The sequence below is a fragment of the Falco peregrinus genome, chromosome 2, assembly GCF_023634155.1.
Source record: "Falco peregrinus isolate bFalPer1 chromosome 2, bFalPer1.pri, whole genome shotgun sequence".
NCBI lineage: Eukaryota > Metazoa > Chordata > Aves > Falconiformes > Falconidae > Falco > Falco peregrinus.
Window position 1 is genome coordinate 28388032 of NC_073722.1, and position 23605 is coordinate 28411636.

Below are 23605 nucleotides of genomic sequence, written 5' to 3' on the forward strand. Positions count from 1 at the left end.
ATTGGCTGTAACATAAAGGAAAAGTGGTCATTTAGGGCAGGGCTGGCGGGGGGCAGGGAATATCTTGACTAATTTTAAATTGAAAAGGGAATTGTAAATGAATCTAATCTTAATGCAGCTCAGTATCTGCATGCAAAATGAAACCAGGAGACTCAGTTTTGCTGTTCTCATGACTTAATCCTGGCCTGCAACTAAGTACCACGCAGACACTTGCTCACTCCTCACCTCCTCCCCTGTTGGTTTGGGGAGGAGAATCAGAAAAAAGGTAAAACACATGGGATGACATAAGAACAGTTTAATAATTTAAAGAAAACAATTTTTATATATAAACAATAACAATACATTAATGAGAATTAATAGTAGTAATAATAATAATGGGAGACAACCAAAAGAGAGAGAGAGATAAAACCCAAGAAAGACAAGTGATGCACAATACAATTAGTCACCACCTGCTGACCCAGCCAGTCCCTAAGCAGCAATTGGTACATTCCAGCCAACTCCCCTCAGTTTATACACCAAGCATGACATTCTGTGGTATGGCATACCCCTTTGGCTAGTTTGGGTCAGCTGTCCTGGCTCTGCTCCCTCCTGGCTTCTTGTGCAACTCCTTGTTGGCAGAGCACGGGGAACCAAAAAGTCCTTGTCTTAGAGTAAGCGCTGCTCACCAACAACTAAAACATCACTGTGTTATCAACATTATTCTCATAATGTTGATATTCTTATAAACACAGCACTGTACCAGCTACTAGGAAGAAAAATAATTCTGTCCCAGCCAAAACCAGGACAGCTGTTGAAGGTATATTCTATTTTTAATTAATTTTATTAGATGTGGAGTTCAATAAACATGTTCCATGAAATGTTAATCATCTAGTCATTACAGAAACTGAAAGAAATTGTTGTGAAGAAGCTCTAAAACAAGAGAAGATGGTTTTCCTGAAAATGAAATTTTCATTTTAATTCAGTTATTAATAGTGTTTATTAAAAAGCGCAAAGTGTGCTACTATATGTCTGGCTACAACATGTATATTTCTGTAAAACCTTCAGCAATGTTCTTACCCTCAGTGGAGGAGTTTGCTGATGATATAAAATGAGAGAAGTGGTTGATGCACCAGATGGTTACCCAGAAAGGCTGATTTGTCTCCATCCTCACAGATATTCAAAAAACATTTGGGCCCAACCCTGGGCAACCTGCTGTCAGTGACCCTGCTTGAGCAGGGGGCTGGACTAAGTGATCTCAAGAGGTTCCTTCCAACTTCAGCTGTTCTGGTTTTCTTTTTCAGTTAAGATATTTTCTTATTTAGATCTCCTAAGAGCTAATGCTGACCCTTGTAGGCCTGGGTTTCTATTTTGGCACCTTGTTCTATGTCCTGGTTTCAGCTGGGGTATTTTCTTCTTAGTAGCTAGTACAGTGCTGTGTTTTGGCTCTGATGTGAGAACAATGTTGATAGCACACTGATGGGTTTAGTTGTTGCTGGGTGATTATACTAAGTCAAGGACTTTTCAGTTCCTTGGGCCTTGTCAGTGAGAGGGCTGGAGGGGCACGTGAAACCGGGAGGGAACACAGCCAGGACAGCTGACCTGAACTAGCCAAAGATGTATTCCATACCATGGGACATCATGCTAGGTGTATGTACTTGGGGGTTAGCTGGGGCCTGTGGATCATTGCTCGGGGACTGGCTGGGCATCAGTCAGCGGATGATGAGCAGTTGTATTGTGTATCACTTGTTGTCTTTCTCCCTTTCCCTTTGGATTTTATTCTTCCCCATGACCCCTACCCCACCCCACCCCCTTCATTGTAACTATTATCGTCATTATTATTATTGTTCTTTCATTTTTATTCTCTTAAACCCTTGAGTTTTACATTCCTTTCCGATTCTCCTGCCCATCCCTTTAGGTGAGGGGGAGTGAGCGAGCGGCTCTGCAGTGCTTAATTACCAGCCGGGGTTTAACCACGACATTCTAAAAGACACTTCCACTTACATTCTGTTGTCATGCAAGGTAACTTCTTTATTTTTGCAGGAATTCTTCAACAGAAGACAACAAGCTGAATAAGATTTGATTATACAGATAAAAGGTACTTTATCCCAAATAGCTGCCTGTAGCAATCTGGGTCTGAACAGAAATTCATCCTAGGCTTATACATCAACCATTCTGAATGTGTGACACTACTAGATTTTTTATTAACAGGCAGATAGATCATAGAATCATTTCGGTTGGAAAAGACCTTTAAGATCATGAAGCCCAAACATTAACCCAGGACTGCCAAGTCCATCACTAAACCATGTTGTCAAGCACCACATCTATGCATTTTTTAAACACCTCCAGGGATGGTGATTCCACCACCTCCCTGGGCAGCCTGTTCCAATGCTTGACCACCCTTTCAGTGAAGAAATGTTTCCTAATATCCTATCTAAATCTCCCCTGGTGTAACTTGAGGCTGTTTCCTCTTGTCTTATCGCTTGTTGTCTAGGAGAAGAGACTGACCCCCACCTGTCTACAGCCTCCTTTCAGGGAGTTGTAGAGAACAATAAGGTTCCCCCTGAGCCCTCTCCTCTCCAGACTAAACAACCCCAGTTTCCTCAGCTGCTTCTCATCAGGCTTGTGCTCCAGACCCTTCACCAGCCCCATTGCCCTTCTCTGGACACAGTCCAGCACCTCAATGTCCCTCCTGAAGTGAGGAGCCCAAAACTGAACACAGGATTCCAGGTGCATCCTCACCAGTGCCAAGTACAGGAGGACAATCACTTCCCTTGTCCTGCTGGCCACACTGTTTCAGATACAAGCCAGGATGCCTGGGCACACTGCTGGCTCATGCTCAGGCAGCTGTCAACCAGCACCCACAGGTCCTTTTCCTCCAGGCAGCTTTCCACCTGTTCTTCCCCAAGCCCATAGCGTTGTGTGGGGTTGCTGTGACCCATGTGCAGGACTCATCACTGAGCCTTTTGTTGTTGAGCCTCATACAATTGGCCTTGACCCATCAGTCCAGCCTGCTCAGATCCCTTTGTAGAGCCTTCCTACCCTCAAGCAGATCAACACTCCCCTCCCCCAACTTAGTGTCATCTGCAAACTTAATGAGGGAGCACTCAATCCCCTTGCCCAGATCATTGATAAAGATATGAAATAGGACTGGCCCCAATACTGAGTCCTGGGGGACACTACTTGTGACCAATTGCCAGCTGGATGTAACTCCATTTACTACCACTCTTTGGGCTTGGCTGTCCAGACAGCTTTTTTTTTTTTTTTTTACACACTGTAAAGTACACCCATCCAAGCCATGAGCAGCCAGTTTCTCCAAGAGAATGCTGTGGGAGACAGTGCCAAAGGTCCAGGTAGACAACATCCACAGCCCTTCCTGCATCCACTAGACGAGCTGTCTTGCCATAGAAGGATATAAGGTTTGTCAAACACGAGAGACTGCCTAAACCTCAAAGGAGAAAAGCCTAGGGCTTGAATAAAGTTTTTCATCCCTGCTACCTTGGGTTTTCAAAACCTAAGAGCAGATGTATCTTGAAATACCATGTAATGGGGACACAAAAAATTCTTTTCATATATCCAGTATATATATTATATATATATATATAACCTGAGGAAGCTACATTTTGAAATATGCTCGCTCTTCCACATGTGAATACAGACTCTTCTCCGGCAAACTGATTCTCTTTATGACTAGACAGAGCACCTTCTTTGTTGTCATATGATCAAGCAAAGTGGAGAGGCTTGGAAGAAATGGTGTTAAGCATTATTTCAGAACATGAAACATCAGCTACCACTCATTACACAAAGTTTCACTCAACTTGAATGGTTGTGGAAAACTTTTTTTCCAGGGAATGAAAGAAAAACCATGTGAAGTACAGAAAGCATGCAGTAAGGATCAAGAAGTCAGCAGAAAGATTCACATTACCTTTCAGGCCAGTTGTGATCGTTAGTTTCCCAATAAAGTTAATTCTGCTTATTTCTGATTGGGTTTTTAGTGTTGTTTTTCAGACTGTTTCTTAGTCTCTGTATTCTCTGATGACGTGGTTAATGCTTTCATAAGTGGGCAGACTGAACATTCATACTGGACTGGTGTCATTTCAGCTAGTACCTATACTAGAGGAAAATGTCATTGACCATTTTTTCATACCTTTTCTGGGACACAGAATAGCATTATGTTTGGTACCAATTATTTTTATTCTCTAGGCAGCTTGGACCTATGCAAAAGCCATTTGGAAAAGTACAAAAAGTAACATGGGTCAGCAGCTGCCTCAGATAAACAAAGATTGCTGGAATTGAAAGAAAACAGTAGCATACTGCAATGGTCCTGTTTCCAAGCTTCTGCAGCTGAGTGGTTTTTGAGGTTATTTGATATGTATAGGCACTGTTTTTTACAGTATGATTTGATGCATATGATGCAGTATTGCAGTTTTATTGAAACCTGATCTGTGTTTTCTTTGTTTCACATTTTAATATTACATCAGGTTTTTGTTCCTGTGAGAAACACAGAATGCAGGGACAGGACAGCTGCAAATAGGAATTACATTTTTGGCAAAAGGAATCAGATCTGCTTGGGTTTTTGCAGGATAAGAAAAGATCACCTTAACTTGCTAGAATGTCACAATTCTCATTGACTACGTAAAGCATCATAAATGAAGGTTGCAGTTATCATAACGACATGCATCTTTGAATTTGCTTCTGTCTTTGGGAAAGAAATTTTTAACACATTTCATGTGCAGTCCTACAGTATGTGCTCAGCTTAGCTCTCAAATGGACTTTCTATAGGTTACAGCACTATCCTCTGGCATATAACTCAAGACTGAACCAGATCCTTTACGATTTTAGACCTCTGTTTCAGATCAGGTTATATCCCTTTCATATCGCTACGGTAAAGGGGAAATTCTTCCTGAACCCCTTTAAGTAAATCTAGATTTCACTAAGTCCATCATAACTGAGCAATCCAATGACAAAAAGAATTATGATGCTATGAGGCAGGACTTTCATTATTCTCATGCAGTTAAAGATTGAAATACAGGAAAAAAAATCTTGTTTTATCTGACACAGGACATAAATGTAAAACATCATCCTCAAGCTATTAGGCATTGGACATATTTGAGAAGAGCAGCAGTTTAGGGTAGACTTTGGTATACATATCCTCTGTCCTTCCGTTGCAGGTATGAATTCACAATCTTATATGCAAAATCCCTATAGAAGTACACACACCATTCAGGTCACATGCCCAAATAGGATGCAATTTGCTCAGAAGTAACAATCTTGACTCATCTTTGTAATGTTTGTAGTGATCTTGTTTCCTTAGTCTATAAAATTTTGGTAGTAAGAACTATCTGTGACTGCAAGATTTTAGCCTTGCCTGGGCCTAAAGGTACCATCTGTGATGGAAGCAACCAATAATAATAGGGGTTGACCCGCTGGAAGGCAGTTCTGCAGAGAAGGACCTGGCAGTTCTGGTGCACAGCAAGTTGCCCATGAGCCAGCAGTGTGCCCTGGTGGCCAAGAAGGCCAACGGGGTCCTGGGGTGCATTAGGAGAAGTGTGGCCAGCAGGGCAAGGGTGGTGATCCTGCCCCTCTGCTATGCCCTGGTGAGGCCACATCTGGAGTGCTGTGTCCAGTGCTGGGCTCCCCAGTTCAGGAGAGACAGGGAACTGCTGGAGAGGGTCCAGCAGAGGGCTATGAAGATGATGAGGGGACTGGAACATCCCCCTGATGAGGAAAGGCTGAGAGAACTGGTCCTGCTTAGCCTGGAGAAGGAAAGACTGAGAGGGGATCTTACCAATGATACAGATATCTTAAGGGCAAATGTCAAGGGGATGGGGCCAGGCTCTTTTCAGTAGTGCCCAGTGACAGGACATAGGGCAACAGGTACAAACTGACACACATGAATTTCCTTCTTGAGGAATAATATGAGGAAGAACTTCTTTACCTTGAGGATTTCAGAGCACTGGAACAGGCTGCCCAGAGAGGTTATGGAGTCTCCTTCTCTGGAGACGTTCAAAACATGCTTGGACACAATCCTGTGCAACCTGCTTTAGGTGAACCTGCTACAGCAGAGGGGTTGAGGTAGATCTCCAGAGAACCCTTCCAGCCCAAACCATTCTGTGATTTTGTGAGTAACACAGTCCATTCAGAACCAGTGACTACAGGGGAGAGGAAAAACGAGCACATTTTGAAATCGAAAACTTCCCTGACATATTGTATATCTAATGTGTGTACTACATTGCACAATTTTTGAAAGATCTGTTTCTTTTCAAATAGACTTTATTTTTAGTGGACTGAGAAAATGGAAATGAATAAATTAATATTCCTTTACTTGGAGCTTAGGGATAATTTTACTTCTATGTTTATTTGTTTGCCTTGCTTTGGTCTGCTGTGTTCCAAAAAGCACAGTGGAAATGATTAAAAGACTCAGTGAGAGACAATAAAATCAACTTCTGGGCCAGTGATAGCACCTGTAACTTTCACTGAATTCAATAGAAGTTGCAGGTGTTCAGCACCAATTTGGATTAGTCACTAAGAACATGCATGGCAAATCTTACTTTAAGATGAAATGGCCAAGTAATAAATCCCTTTATAAAAATGATGAGAGAAGCTTAATGATGGTGGAGTGAATGCTGCTGCCGTTAAAAAAAAATCATGCTTCATTGCAGATTGGTGTATACATTTAAGGCAAATTGTGTCCTTGTATTTGTCAAATTACATGATTTTGTGATGGCAGATCCATCTTTAGTTATTAATCATTCATATCCCTTTGAATTGATTCGGGTTAAATCCACCACTCTAGAGGTGGATTACACAAATAATCCTTTTTACCTGTGCTTTAACTCATTTCCCTTTCATTTAATAAAATACCCTCACCTATAACAATGCTATGTTAAAACATATAATAATACTTCTACTTTTCCAGTGAATTAATCTAACTAGCCTGTTATGTTAATACAGGAGTTATTAAGTCAGTCATTAATTCTGTCTGCAAGTATGACACATAAGGAAGCAATTTGTGTTTGGTATAATTGCCATCATTTGAAAAGTCATTTTTATGAAGCAAATTATTTTTTAACACATTCACTTCCTTATTACAAATCTCTGAACTGATACCATTTTCTATCTGCTCAGCCATCTCATCTCCCACGTTCAAGATTAAATCATGCTGAGGTATCACCTGACTCCTTTCCTTGATCTGCACCTTGATTTCTAATATTAAATCAGTCTGTAAGATGCTATACCATTTGCATATCCTTGCTGTGCCGGATATCATTGCAATCTTAATGTTATAAAAACATAAAATCACTCAGCACCAATTACAGAGCTGCAGCAGTGCCATTAGGTAGCTCTGACTGATCAATAAAGACTTTCTATCTGGAGTTCCTGGATGAGAGAAATATCTTGGCTCTTGACCTTGCACTTTACACTTCATTCTGGGATATATTATATGTCAAGACATAGCAGATGGTGAGGGACGCAACGGCACGTGACAACATCACACCCTATTCTCGACTGCCTTTGACTTCAACTGTAGCATTTACACTACTCTGCCTTTGCCTCATCGAGTTGAGAACTGAAATGTTTTGACAAGCTCTCTATTACCTCTGACCATCATTTTTTTGCATTAGCCTCACTTCCATTTCTGTCTTTTTCTGCTTTTCTTTCATATAGCATTTTCCCACTAAGTTTATTTTCTACTCCCTCAAGGGGATGTTTTTTTGTTGTGAAATTTGCTTCTTTTGGTGAATCAGTTTGGTGCTTCAGAGAAAACATTCTCAGTGGTGGAGAAGGGGCAAGTCACAGATTAGCACTAGCTGTACAGTCCAGCAAGAGAAGCAATAGTGAAAAGTGAAACCAAACAAATCTGTAATGCAGTTTTGAAGTATGCTTTGTCCTTTTCAGTCAGAAAAATGGAACTGCAGACCAATTTTTCATAGTCTTAACTGCAAGTTAAATGAAGGATACAGAGTAAACAACAGATAGTATTTTCAGGAGCATATGGATTGGGCACTGTAGAGGAATGAAGGCAGTGGGTTGATCAGCATTGATAACATGCAGCTGTGGCCTTGCCTTGAAGGCAGTGGGTTGATTGACATGGATGATGTGCAGCTGTAGCTTGTTCCGCTAAGTGGTTAAATAGCCCTAAGAATTGGGGTGCTGGGATGGGGGTGTGGTTTGGTCTCTGGGGGAAGGAGAAACAGAAACAGTACAGACAGTAGATGCTGACTGACAGTGAAAGCCTTGTTGTAGCAGAGCACAGGTACTCCTTTTATTTAGACTTTAAAATAAATGGTGCTGCAGCTGTTAATGAGACTGAGATGCTGTTATTGTAGAAAAAGTAGCACAAATTGCATACTGTTTTCACAGATGATGCTATTGTTATGCTATGGTTTTCTAAAATTGAAGTTTATCTTTCTCTGCCTATTCAACATAACTAGGTAAGTAAACAAATGAAATTCATTAAACCTGCTGTGGGGTGAGGATTTTCAAAACAAAGTCCTAGGATCTGGCTGTGCTACCTCCAATAATGTTATTGCAACTTCATGGCTGAATCTCAGTTTACCACTTAGAAAATGTACTAGCTGGTGTTAGACTCATTAGTGTGACTGTACATGAGGTGCTGAAGAGGGAAGTAATTATACCATTGCAAAAAAAAATCTTTTTCCTCTAATATGGATAGCACTGGGTTTCAAGTCAGACATTAGACAAATACCTGACTTGCTCCCTTCTAAAGGGAAAGTAAAGCATCAGTAAGTTGATACTCATGTTGTTGTTTCACAAGCTTTAGAATACTGTTCTAGCAGCACTGCTAAACGCAGGTAGGTTTCAATAGCTGAAAAAGAAGAAAAAAAAAGCCATAAAACAACGCTTTGGCCACCAAGTTTAGAAAATCCTTAAAATGCTCTCAATAAGAAAGAAGTGGAATACAGTAACAGTGTAAGATGATGTGATCTGTAGAGGGAGGGGAGAAAAGTGACTGCAACAAAACTGATCCCTATTTAACTAAGGATTAATATTTGCTTGAATATGTGTATGCAGAATGATGCCATACTTAAATGCCTGAAGGAGGACATCAGTCCAGTTTACATAGTTTGAAAACCAACCACTGTCCAAAATTGTGATAAACGCATGACTCCATTTGCTTCCATTCATAAAGAATTAAATAGCTCATTTTTCACAAATGTCCCTGCAGGTAACAAGTATCTGTGAAAACATGCACGGGTCCATAAAAATCTGAACCAAATACCTGAAAATTAATTGCAGAAGTTGAAAATAAATATCTGAGGGTTTTTAAATCTTTAGAGAAGAAATCCCATGTATTTCATCAGAAATAGGTGTAGTTCTGTATTACTAAACTGACAGAAAAAATGAGCAGGAAAGGTAAAATCCTGCCCCTGTAAGTCAAGAGTAAAACTCATCTTGACTGTGTTGGAACCAGTATTTCCCAGTGATTATATGAAAAACACACTATGCAAAGTAAGCAACATCTGTATGTGGAAGCAGATACACAATTTACTGACAAAACTAGCTACAGGTAATCAATCACAGGTAACAAATGTGTAAGAAAAGGATGAGCAAGAAAAAAACCTAGTTGTTATCCAGCCAATGACTTGTATTCATAACAAATGCTTTCTGGAACGAGGTCTGCCAGCATGTGAAGGAATAATATAAAAAAACTTTCTCAGTTCCGAAATTCAAATGTAAAAGTAACTTTCTTGTTAAAAACTACTGGGTTTTCTTCCCATTAAAAATGGCACATTTTTCACTTCAAAAGTATATTTCCATTATGAAGCAGATTCTGGAAAACAAGAATTTACATTCATTGAATATAAACGTTCCCCTAATTTCCGTGAGACTATCCATAGAATATGCTGCTTCAACAAAACAAGACTGAAACAAGCAAATCTGTCTTTTAGGTATGTTTATGTACCTGATTGTCTCCTTGACTTTTTTCCTAGTAACATTTTTAATTGTCTGTATATTCAAGATTTTCCTTAAATATAGAAAATTCATTTTCTAAATCATTATATTAAATGTGAGCACTATGGGGATAACAATGTATTTTCACCTAGAGCACTGGTATTATCTGCACACAAGACTTAATGATTTGTTTTACACACTTGTTTGTTTGCTTTATATTTGACCATACCTAATTAATTCTTGAAGAATATATGATCCCCGAGGCTTCCTTTAAGAGGTACTTTCAACCTGTGAAGTCTAGCTAGCTTTAGCAAATTATAGGAGCATCCATGACATTCAGTAACAAGCAAAATCAGAACTGCAACAGGGGTTGATTCCACACACTTCACCTTAAAGAAGCATATCAACTTGGAATGAAAGTTGACTTTTAAGTGAATTTGAGCAGCACTTGATCTTGTTTTGACAGTGTCTTTGATGGCATGCACATATATATCCTTCAGAAAGTTAATGTAGGATACTTATTTTCAGGTAAGCAGTGAATTTAATATCTTGGAATTGTGCTTCCTTAAGGATCTTGCTTGCAAAATTAATCTCCAGTCACTTATAAAAGCTTTTGCTTTAGGCACTAAAATCAAGTGACCTAACAGCCAACTCAAACTTTAAAAAATAATTACCCAAAGAAAATGTAGCACTTCTGATTGCAGTGAATGAAGAAGAAGATTTTTCATTGATTTCATTAGAATTAAGCTTAGGTGCTTTGTCATCAGTACATGGTAAAGGGAATATGTTCCAAACTCAAATTGGGAGCTATTATTACTATATACATTTGAAGACTAAGCCATTTGGATTGAGGTGGCTCTGCACATATGACCTTGCACATATTGTTTTGAGTCTGCTTGAACAACTATGCAAAAGGTCTTTATACCACATATTCTTTTTGAAAGGAAATATACTAAAGAGCTAAATTTACTCTGATTCACGTCACAGAAAAATAATTGCAGATCTAACAAGACTACTGGTCCTGCTAGAAGATATCCATATATTCTTTGCATATCCTTTAAGAGGCCAGCAATCTTTGATGTTTCTTCTCTTCTTTAGACAGGTTTTAATACTAGTCTTTTTTTAAAAAAGCAGTCATGACATAATTTTTTGCCAGTACTTGTCAGTCAACATTTTATTTTAAGATGATCACTTCAGCACATGATGCCTTATCATACATGGCTCAAGCTTTTCAAACTAATCATTACAGACATCTGGGAAGGAAAAAATCTTATCTAATTAATTCTCAAAATAGTCAGCCTGTAAGGGACTGGCATGTATTACTTTAAAATACTTCTGCTTATGAAATATAATCCAGGGCCAAAACTAGGGTGTAATAAATTGTTAACTGTGCAAAGTAGGCTTGTTTTCCCTTTCGCTGCTCTGAACTGTTAGAGTGGGATCAATCTGTGCCCTGTTTTGCTAGTAATTTATTTTTTATAATACAAGAAATGCTCCCGTAAGTCTCTGATGCAGATTTTCTGAAGTCAGGGAAGAAAGTTAATTTGAACACATCTGCACCATCAAATATAATTGCTTCATAACACACTTGCATGCTCATTCGGTACATCATTCTGTCATTCCATTTATGTGAAATAGATGGTAGCATACTCTGTATGCAACAGCAAGCTATAGGAATGGACATTTGCAGTAGGGGAAAATTCAAAATTATTTCCAAGTAATTACAAAGATCAATAGACAGAAAACAGATATATTTCTTGTAATAAAAATAGAGGCATTTAAAATAAATAACATAAAATTATGATAAAAATAATTAAAGTTGATTCAAGGAATGTCAACTCCTATATGCATATATCTGTGAGATTTCTTTGTGTTTCTATACGTTTTGGGTTAATATTTCTGCTGAAGGTCAGATTGGGCCTAGCCTGAGAGAAAATGTAGGTACCAGAAAATATTTTTTTTCCCTTGGAATTCCTTATTATTCTTTCTCTCCCTGAATATAGATGGTGATTTTTCCAGTCCTGAAGGGAGACAGGCTTATTATCTCCTCCTGTACACACCTGGCATGTACTGTGGCATACAACCAAAAGGATGCAGCAGAGAATTTATGATCCAGCTTCTACATAGCACAGTCCTTGCTAGGGATTCTTTTCATACAAATTCCCAGGAAAAGCAATTAAGGTACCAACATAAATATAACTTTTTCTAGTCTTTCACTATGTTGTTGATAATTTTTTTTAGATATTAATTTTTACATCCTACACTCCACTTGCATTTTCCAGGTACAGCGTGATAATGCTATTTGGCTTGACATCATGAGATGACCTTTAATAACAGAAGATTGTTTCAATCAGACTTAATAGGAACACGGTGTTTGGACGCTGCATTGCCATAGAATTGCACTGTCCCTTCAAAATGCAGGAGGTCATCCCTGGCACTGCTGCAAATGGTATCACAGTTCCCAGATATTTAAATGAATGTTACATGTTTTGCTCTTCATGGTTGAACTCTTTCAAGCACAGGTGGAACAAACTGGTTCAGTGAAAATGAGTTACCTGTAACTGTGTGGACTGCTGGAAACCTATGCCTGGCTTGGTAAGTCATAAAAGTATGATGAAGGTGCCCAGGATGTCAGTCTATCCAGAGAGGTCTGTTCTGCTCAGTGGACACAGAGGAGTTTGACTTTCTTATCAGGTTAAGACGGGTGTTCTGACTCTGTTGCTTTGTAGAAAACAAGTTGCAGTTTTTAAAAGCATAGACTTCCATCTAGGTCTAGCTATTTGAACAACAGACGTTTTTATGACTTACGTAGTCAGTTGGGGTTTACCAATATTTTACAGAGTTATAAGTAACTAAAGATCACTGAGCCATCTGCACTTAGCACATTTTAATGGGATCAACCAGTTCAATGAACCTGTATACTGTATTTAAAAAGCCTCTAGCCAGTTACCTAACTAAAGGCATGAAGGAAGAAATACAGAAAAGTAATACAATGTTTTCTTCTCTGTGATTCAGTTCAATACCTGAACCTCCTGTTTCCTGGTTAGCCTAAATGGCAGGCTAAGTTTCTGAGCCATGAGGCTAGGTAGAGGAAAAAATAAGAAATATATTAAAACCTCCTCAAAAAACAACTGAGAATAGTAGGTGGGAAAAGATTACATCATAAAATTTCAATATTCAACAATTTGGTAAGTGTAAACAGAACACCAAGTTGGTATATTTTAACATCTGTTTGTTATGTGAGAAAGTGACTTTTAAAGAAACAGAATTCTGAAAGATCTCTCAAGACACTTATGCCTTTAGAAAAGACCATATTGAAGAACTTTCCAACAATTTAGGTTTTTCCTAAATATCACAGCCGTAAGTCTTGTGGTAGCAACATCTGTTGCAGTTTATAAATTACTTTTAATTCAGAGGAGTGTGTGTGGGTCAAGCCAATGCACGATGTTCATATCAACTTTCAGCAAGTAGTAGCATAATATCGGGGGTGGGGGAGCCTCTTTAGAAGTGTGGAAAAAAAAACCTGGATTCCAAAGCATAAACATAAAGCCCTAAACTATGTTCAGCTGCCATAAAAAAACCTCACAAGTATTAGAGGGTCCAGAAAAAAAAATCATGTATTGGACATTAGATAAATTCAGTGCAGAATCCTTATTATCTATTTGGAAGAATTAAACTCTCTAAGAACAAACAGGAGGCTAGAGATGATAGAATATGATTTTTTTAACAGTTTTTACATAATTTTGCATAGAGATATTCAGTATCATCAAAATTCTTGGTTTTACCTTTCATTAACTTACTAGTGTCTTGTAATACTGTATTGTTTGAATATGTACATCCATATATGTAAGTGTGTGTTTATATAAATAGTGGAATTTTTGCAGCCAGGTTCTGGCTGCTATATACTGGCATTGTAACAATTACTATTGAGAAATATACCCTTGGAAACTAAGCACTGACTGACTACACATTTAAAACTGAGTAACTGAGAAAAGCTATGAAATCTAGGGAGAAGCAGATGCCTTTAGTCCAGACTTATTCCTCTGAATATAGAGATGAACTTTATAAACTAAACACAGAAAACTGAAGAAGGCGGATTACACAACAGTATCTGGTATTAACTGTTGAGTTCAGCTCTGGCAAAAAAGGTACTGTGTGGATAATGCCACTTTTTTATAGATTTCTTTTCCTGATAGTGAATTGTCCTTGTGCACTCTAGGTACAGAGTTATATAAGCTACCATCCTCACTCACCGACACAATTGCAACCATGTAATTTGCACTTTGAACAGCTTCACCATATGCAAAGAGCACATGCCACACTGCATATATACTTTGTGTCACAGCCATTCAATCATAGAATCCTGAACAATTTTGTTTTGTTTAATTTTTCATTTGAAATTAGGCCTATGCAGACAGTAAAGAAAAATGAAACTAAAATGAACAATTTAGTGTGAGGGGGAAAATATACTCTGACAACAGTTGTTCAGATATTCTGCACTTGAATATAATGTCCTAGGACTCAGATTTAATTCACTGTAACTAAATTTGTGTTCTCCTGGTTTACAGTGGAAGAAAAATCAGGACCTTGGAGGCAATCTAAAGCATATCCATCAATATTTGCAACTTTAAAAGGCCTCAAATGGATTCTGTGAACTTAATTTTCTTCTATAAAGCTTCTGTTGGCACAATTTGCAGCATAGCTTTCCTAACTACTGATACATTACTTTGCTGTAATTTTTCATTAGCTAGTCATTCAGTATTCCCAGTTTTCTTTACACCAAGATAGAAGGGATGTTCTCTTGTTATTGCACTGGAAAATGCTCTTGCGTACATTGTACCTAAAGGGAACAAATTTGTTATATAGCAGCACAGTATAAAACTGCAGTTACTCCAAGTTGACAATCACATTTTGAGATATTAAAGTTTGCTGTTTTGATGATGGACCTAGTTTGATTTTTAACAGATAGAGCAACATGAACAATTTCATAATTGTATGCAAGATATTCAATTCATTCTTCATGTATTGATTTTAGAGTGACTCTTCAAAGGAGATAAAATATAACAAAAGGAAGATGTTAATATTAAAGTTCAAATTCATTCTAGATATTTTCCAAGAGTAACTCCAAAATGCTATTTTTAATAGAAAATTGTCTTTCATTTAAGGTATAATCTCACACAAAATATATCAGGTTATACCTTGATCATCATGTGTTTTACTAGAGAGCAGAATGGAGGGATGAGAAACTTTGCAGGAAGTAGGGGAAAACCAAATACAGCAGGGTGAATGGATCTGAAACTCTATAAAATTGCTAGGGTGAATGTATATGTACGAAATATATATACACACAGTGGGTATCAGGTAAGTTTGAACTTTCAAGCTAAGCCCGATCTGTCTAGGCTGTTGCTCCCTTCCCCACCACTGTAACCAGTTATAGGTTATATATGTATAGGTTAGATATATAACTGGGAGTGCTGCTTATCTGTCCCTCCTTTACGCCACTGCCTGCCTTACGTAAAGCCAGCTGAGGCTGCCGCCCTGCTGTGGAACGTTTGTGTGCCTGGCTCATTACACTCCTTCTGCATGCTTGTATGCGGGTTCAAGGCAAGCTAGTATTAACAATATGCTGATTAACACGTTTTTCATATGGAGATGTTACAGGCTGTGTTTTGGCCACCACACATATGCTCCTACAGCAGGTGAAGCAAATGGACTATGCATTGCTACTTTTTAACTCTTCTAAAATAGTTTAACTTTCTACTAATACATTTAATGTTAATGAACATAAAACACTGAATGTATGTATTAATACTTCATATCCATAAAGCTCTTGTCTCATACATATAGAAAAAAGGAGGTAAGTATGCCACTACAAACTGTGAAATAAGTAGCCCCAGGGTCAAACCATTACACAGGGTCTCATACTGTGAAACGCTATGAGCAGCCTCTGTCAGTGCCCGATACTCTCTGACCTTTCAAACATTCCAAACACGGAGGATGTAATGTTTTTTTTTGCCTCTGTCTTCAATAGCAAGACCACCTTCCCTCTGGGTACTCAGCACCCTGAGCTGGAAGACAGGGATACGGAGGAGCAGAAGGAAGTCCTCACAGCCCAGGAGGAAACAGTTAGTGACCCACTGCTTCACTTAAATGTGCACAGGTCTCTGGGCCCAGATGGGAATCCACCCAAGGGTACTGAGGGAGCTGGCGGAAGAGCTCACCAAGCCACTCTCCGTCATTTATCAGCAGTTCTGCCTAACCGGGAAGGTCCCAGTTGACTGAAGGTTAGCCAACATGATGCCTGTCTACAAGACAAGCAGGAAGGAGGATCCAGGGAACTACTCACCTGTCAGCCTGACCTTGGTGCCAGGAAAGGTTATGGAGCAGATTGCCCTGAGCTCCATCATGCAGCATATGCAGGAAAACCAGGGGTCAGGCCCAGCCAGCATGGACTTATGAAAGGCAAGTCCTATCTGGAAAACCTTATCTTTTATATATCTAAATAGCTTCACTCTATTTATATTGCCTCTAGCAATTTTATAGAGCTTCAGATCCATTCATCCTACTGTATTTGGTTTTCCCCTACTTCCTGCAAAGTTTCTCATCCCTCCATTCTGGTCTCTAGTAAAACACATGATGATCAAGGTATAACCCGATATATTTTGTGTGAGATTATACCTTAAATGAAAAAGACAATTTTCTATTAAGAAAATATATATCTATATCTGAGAAGGAAATCTTGCCGCCTCCTATCACAGTATGACCCACCTACTGGGTGAGGGAAAGGCTGTGGGTGTTGTCTACCTGGACCTTAGTAATGCCTTTGACACTATCTCCCACAGCTTTCCCCTGGAGAAACTGGCTGCTCATGGCTTGAACGGGTGTGCTTTATGCTGGGTAAAAGTCTGACTAGATGGCCAAGCCCAACGAGTGCTTGTGAATGGAGTTACACCTGGCTGGTGTCTGGTCACAAGTGGTATCCCTCAGGGCTCAGCATTGAGGCCCATCCTGTTTAATATCTTTATTGAAGATCTGGACAAGGGGATTGAGTGCACCCTCAGTAAGTCTGCAGATGACACCATGCTGGGGGGCGGGGGGGAGTGTTGATCTGCTTGAGGGTAGGAAAGCTCTGCAGAGGGATCTGGACAGGCTGGACCCATGGGCTGAGGCCAATTGTAGGAAGTTCAACAAAGATAAGTCCTGGGTCCTGCACTTGGGTGCAGGAATTAATTCCTTGGTTTGCTTTGATTGTGTGTGCAGCTTTTGCTTTACCTATTAAATTGTTCTTATCTCAACCCTTGAGTTTTACATTCCCTTCTGATTCTCCTCCCTATCCCTCTGGGTGAGGGGGAGTGAGCAAGCAGCTGTGTGGTGCTTGGTTGCTGGCTGGGGTTAAACCATGACAGTCCTTTTTGGCAACCAGCGTGGGGCTTGAAGGGTTCAAAATAACAGATTTTTTTGGAATATGCTAGTTCAGATTTATAACAGATTTATTGCTGTTTAGCTATTAAGGGGCAGGTTTCTGTGCTTGCCATGAGGCTGGCTTGCCTTACTGTATATTAACAGAGTCTAGTGCTCGTTAGTGTATCTTCTTGCTTTCTCTACTTGCTGTACTGCTTATCATCTCACTGTGCTGTGCCTGGGAACATTCTGATAACCATGGTGATATGCTGGGGCTGGCAGATGGCCAGGGTGTTGCTGCTGTTTCTGTGCTGCTGTACTGGGCAGGCTGGAACTCCAGTGTGAACTTGAGTCAAAGGGACTGTGTGACCTGTGGATGAGTCCATGTGGGAGCAGGACACCCAAAGCCCCTGCAGCTGTGACTAAGTCCATGCCTGAGCAGGTATATCTCAGAGTGTCTGTGGTCATGGTTGTGTCTTTGCTACAGCAGGTACGCCTCTGAAGGAATTGTGGCCCAAGGGCAAGTCCATGTTGGACAAGGTACACCTCAAAGCATCTGTGGTTGTGGATAAGTCTGTGCTACAGCAGGTACACCCTGAAGCATTGGTGGCTGTGCATGAGGTCATGCTGGAGCACCTCAAAGCATGTGGTCATGGATAAGCCCATAACAGAGCAGGTACAGCCCGGGAGGGATTGTGGCCAAGGATAAGGCCATGCTGGAGCTGATTTACTTCTGAAGGGACTGTGGCTGTGAGTAAGGCCACGTTGGAGCAGGTCTATGGTCATGGCCCATGGATAAGGCCATGTTAAAGCAGGTGCACCTCGAAGTGACTGTGGCTGTGGATGAGTCTATGCCGCAGCAGGTACACCCCTGGAGAGACTGTGGCTCATAGCTGAGGCTCTACTTGGAGCAGGCTGCAGATAAGCCCAAGCCAGAGCAGGGGCAAGGGGTGGAGTTCATTGCGATGTTAAACCCTACAGGCTGGTCTGAAGGGACCAGAGTTGGAGATTGTAATGGATATACCTTTAAATTGTTGTAACCCGTGATTTGAGTTTCATGTTATAGGAAACATAGGAACATAAACATAGGAAACATCCCTTTGCCAGGAAGGGATATGTGGACTGAAGCCAGCTCAGACTTGCTGTCTTCAAAATACTTTTGCTAGTTTTTAGGGTTTTATGGCTCTATGTTAAGCAAAGCCATGTACCCACTCCCCGATACTGGTCTGGCTAACTCGGGGAGATATTCACACTCCTTTAATGAACTCAGGGGAAACTTTTGCACCAGCTGTAGATCCACTGAACTGCTGATGGCTGCTTAGGGAAAGCAAAGGTCACCAAAAAGGACACCTGTTTGTGTCGAGATACAGTTGGCCTCTTTGCAACAGCTGTGGGCAGTCACAGCCTGCATTATTCCCTGAACTACATGGGCTCATCTCCCTTGCCCATCTCCTCAAAGCACTGTTCCATTGCAGGGGTTTATTGGTCACTCACGGTCTTGGATCTTTCTCTTGACTGAAGAAAGTACAGCAGGCTTTACTGAAAAAAATAAAATATTTATTCTGTGCTTACAGTGGTTATATTTCTTCTAAACTAGCAGAAACAATTGCTTCCTGTTAATGGAGAGAGGCTTCTGAGTCAAATATGTGTATGGAATTTCATCAGGCTTCAGTATGACATGCTTTTTAAGAAATAGCCATGTAAATAATCTGTCATGGAAGATTTATGGAGTGATGTTTTCTGCAGAGCTACAGAAACAGTGAAATTATCATTGGAACAAAAAATAATATACAGTACAGAAAGATATAAACTGCGCAGATTATTTAGGGCTGAGACTTAAATGTATTAATCTGTGAAAGTAGCAATGGGTTTTTATAAATAGGTAAATATTGGCCTTTACTTGTCAAAAACTGCAAAGCCAAAAAGTATCTAATTATTATTCCCTTGAGATCCTGCCCATTTTCTTACATGTCTATTTTCCATATGGAATGGCAACAGCTGTCATTTTCTTCCATAAACATTCATACCATCTCCTCTCTATCAAATGTTGCATGTATCTGTATTTTCTTTCAGTTCATAAGGACTGTTTCTCCTCTGCCTGATGTCTCTATTTCTCTTGTATTATTTAACAAGGTTGGAATCACAATTACATTTTTTCCATAAGTGTCCACGGAATTCTTAACCTACACTATTCGGAATTTTCTGAAGGTCAGAGTACATAGGAGTATTGACTTTATGAATATATTAATGATTTTTTTGTGACAAACTTGTTTTAAAATCATCCCTCTCCCTACTCTATACTACAGTAGAATATCTGGTTTGAAAGAATGTGCATCCAATTGTGCCCACATGGACAAATGGCAAAGAAAAATGTGGACTATGCCTAACATGCAAAAGGTGAGAAAACTGCATATGGATATAACTTATGACAAAAGAACTGGAAAATATAGCATGTTGATTAACCATCCCAATCTGGAACTTCTGTTGCTAAAAAATTCTGGTTTCTTCTAGGCAAGTCAAGATATCTCACTTGTGATACACTGAAACAGCAAGGGTTTTGTTGGGGTTTTTTTGGCAGTGTTTTTTGTTGTTTTTTTTTTAAGGGCATGAAATTCATCATCAATAGATGGTTTATTCCTGTTAAGCACAGAGCTGTTCTAGTTTGGAGAACAAAACAGATGCAAGCTTGTTTTCTGTTTTTCAGAAAGAATAGCTCCCCTGCTGTCATTCCCAAGTTAAAGACTAATTAGATTTACAGGGATATTTCCAGGAAGAACATAAAATGTAGGGACCTGATCCTGACACTGAAAAGTTGCAATGCCAGTGAAACCAATGCCAATAATAGGGGTTTTGCTGACTCATTTTTCTCTCTCTAAGCCCAATTCCATCTTCCCTGTGAGACCAAAAAAAAAAAAAAAAAATTCAAATACAATCTGTTACATATTGCCAATTTCAAAGGAGCTTACATATTTTGCCTTGCAAGTGTATGGACTTTTTTTTCTTCCAAAACAAGAGGAATTGTTCCATACACTGCTCTGTGAATTAGGATTGAGATATTGCATCATTTTAAAACAGAAACTATCAGACTGTGTTATACTTCTAGCAAAAAGAATTTTCAACCTTTGTTTTTTCTTCTTTTCTTACTAGAAAGCTAAATATATTGCTATAGTCTTAAAAGACTTTTCAGAAAATTGAAAATCAAACCTTGAATACACCAAAGCATTTCAGAGGAGAAGCATTGCAAAGGTTAATTATCATATAAAGCTGGAAGGGACCACTAGACAATCTAATCTAATCTAATCTTACCTCCAGCATACTTTATGTATTTCCTGTACTTACATATTGTGCCTTTGCTGAAGTGAACCTTCCACAAATCACATCTTTCAGAAAAGTCTCTGCCCCAAATCCTGGTTAGGGCTTTTGACTCAGTAGTTGACATCTTGTTAACACCTTGTTATTATTTCCAGTCTTGTCTAATTTCTAGCCAGTGATTTTTTGTTATGTTTCTCTACCTGCCTAAGGATGGTTTCAGAATTAGCATTTTTTCTAAAAGTACTTTTCATCTTCAACAGATTAATCAAGATACTTTTCAATGTCTTTGGAAAAGTAGCCTAAGCTCTTTTAAACGTCTTACTAAAACATGATTTTTTCAACATACATTTTTCGGCTCTTCTGTACTTTCTCCTATATTTCAACATCCCATCAGAACTGTGTTTTATTCACATAATTGTAAAATTCATAGAATTCATACGAAATGGGGCTGGGAAGGTACCAAAGTCATCCAGTTCATCCACTATTCCAGGGCAGGATCAGCTGTACACATTCTTAATCCAGGTTTATCTAACTTGTTCTTAAAAAAATCCACAATTGAGAGTCTATAACCTCTCTAGGTAATCTATTCCAATGTTTACCTATCTTTGCCACTGGAAAGTAAATCTTCTAACTAAAATGGGGCACAATACTCCATATAAGACCTTCCTAATGCTGAACAGAACATAAGGATTACTTCACAGTCTTGTTATCCCATATAGTAACATATTTGATTTTTATAACAGCACTTCACTCATTTTCAGCTTAGCTTCAGAACCTACTGTGAATATTCTTTTCTGTAAAATTAATATCCAGCTAGTAGTTTCCCTCCTTGTATTTGTTCAGGTGGCTATCCTAATATTGTTCACTCCAGCCTTGATAAAGAGGTAAAATTACTCCATTCATATTCACTACTGCCTCTTTTGTACATTTCTATGTCTCATCAGCTCCTTTAGGTTACAACATGGCACTAAAACTGAATTAGTTTCTTTGCCTTACGATTCCTCAACTCTCCCCAGTGATTCAGCTTTTCAGGATTGTATGTAATCTTTCAATAACGCATTTATTATTCCTAGGGATGCAAGCTAGTATTCTATAGGGGAGAGCTGTCAAAGCTAGTCAGTGGTAATGTGTCTTAAATTCTGCCCTTCTGTAGCATTTAGGTGCATTATTCAGAATTATCGTGTATGTGCCTTGCTCAGACTTATCACATACTCAGATTTCTGACGTGTGTCTTACTGATAGCTTAAAATCTTTGCCTGATGATAGGTGTCTACAGTCTGTCTTTAAAAAAAATATCAAAGAAAGAGATTGCACCTTAGCAAGACGTTTACATAGATACTGTAGGGTCTTTAATACTGACAGAGTAATGTAACTGGGAATGAGTTAGGACTTAGCATTTGGGGAATGTTAAAAAACATTGAAGTCTGATGCTACAAATAAATTGACGTGGAGAATCCACTCTGTCTTCATAAGGTAATTTGTGATGTCAGGTGTCAAGTTAACTACTGGAAAGAATCGTATCTGGTTTCTGTATAACATAGCATGGTTCTTTGAAAAGTATCAAATAAGTGTGTCAGTCCCACCACCACCCTCGTGCAATTTAACATAGAACTATTTTAAATCAGATAAATTAGCCTGCAAATATACCGAAAAAATTGTTGATAAAGTAGTTGAGTTGCCATTCATCACATACTTTGCATATTTAGTGCACATTTTATTTACTAGACATAAACTATAAATACTGTTCTTGAGATGCATTGGATGTCCTAAAACATGATAGACATGGTACATCTAAAATTAGCAACTTGTCAAATGGAAATAGTGAGAATATGGCAAAAATGCACATAGTAGAAGATAATGTTGGACCATGAAGTCTTGAACAGACTCAGATCCTGCTAAATTGCAGGAATAATAAAATACAGATCAGTAACAAAAACTGGCATTTTGGAGAAGCTGACTTTGAGAAACCAAAAAAAATTGGGGCCAACAACACTTGAATTAAAGACAGAATGCAGAGAAGGTATGAATTAATTTTATTCAAAAGTACAAACACTATCTGGAAATTTAATTCCTGATAAGAAGGCGGAAAATGGTCAGGAAGGATTTCCTTGGATCTGTAAGTCCCTTCCATAGACAGGATATATAAAGTTAGAAAAGAAATCAAGAAGGATGTAAATAATTGCTTAACAGGTATATTTGCTATGTTAAAGATTAGGGAGTGTAGAAAAATTAGAGCACAAAAGAGATTTAATTTAGACTTTACACAAAAACTTAAAATGAATAGCAAAAAGGGTTTTTTTTACCCATAAAGACAAATATGCTGTTACAGACTTGGTGTTACACACTGAAGGCAAATCTTTTGCTTCAATTTAGCTTAGAGACTGATAACAAGTCAATGACACAGTACCTAATAAAAATGATAGGGGAAAAGAAAATTATAACATCAGATTACAGGGTGCAAGCAAAACTTTTATTGCTTACTATGAAAAAAAAATAAGGGACCCTTAAATGTTTCATACTGAAGTAATTTACACATGGAACTCTGAGCTGAATGGAAACTACCATTAATAAATATAAGCATAAGCTTCTGTAAATGCAGTATTCTACGTTCACTTAAATGTTTGTTTACAGGCTTACAATTATTAAAATGGAAATACGTTAAATTTCCAAATTATGATGATAAATAAAATAATACAAAAGTAGTGTGTGCTTTTTTGGTAGTGGGCACTTCTTTTTTTGCTGGGAACAATTACATGTACACATTATCTTATCCATTGTCACCTAAAGGCAATATTGCTCACTTTAGAATATGTGGCAACATCACACACTATGTTCTTGCTTCAGAAGACTTCATTGGAAGTGCCTGCTGTGGATTCTAAAAATTAGACAGACTAGACATGTCCATAGAGAAGGAAGTGACTGAGGTTTTCTGAACTTAAAGTATGCCTGAGTCTCAGGTGTTTCCTGGACCTCAAACAACTGGCAGCTAGAAGAGAAC

General features: G+C 38.8%; 1 long non-coding RNA gene across 1 annotated transcript in view; it reads left to right on the plus strand.

The window, feature by feature from the left end:
- Positions 1–17625: 17625 nt before the first annotated feature.
- The window catches only part of LOC106112838 (uncharacterized), a 37292-nt gene continuing 31312 nt past the window's right edge, over positions 17626–23605 (plus strand). The window contains exons 1-2 of the long non-coding RNA XR_001227395.2: positions 17626–17737; positions 19602–19692. This is a non-coding gene — a long non-coding RNA (uncharacterized LOC106112838). The remainder of the gene's footprint in view (positions 17738–19601; positions 19693–23605) is intronic.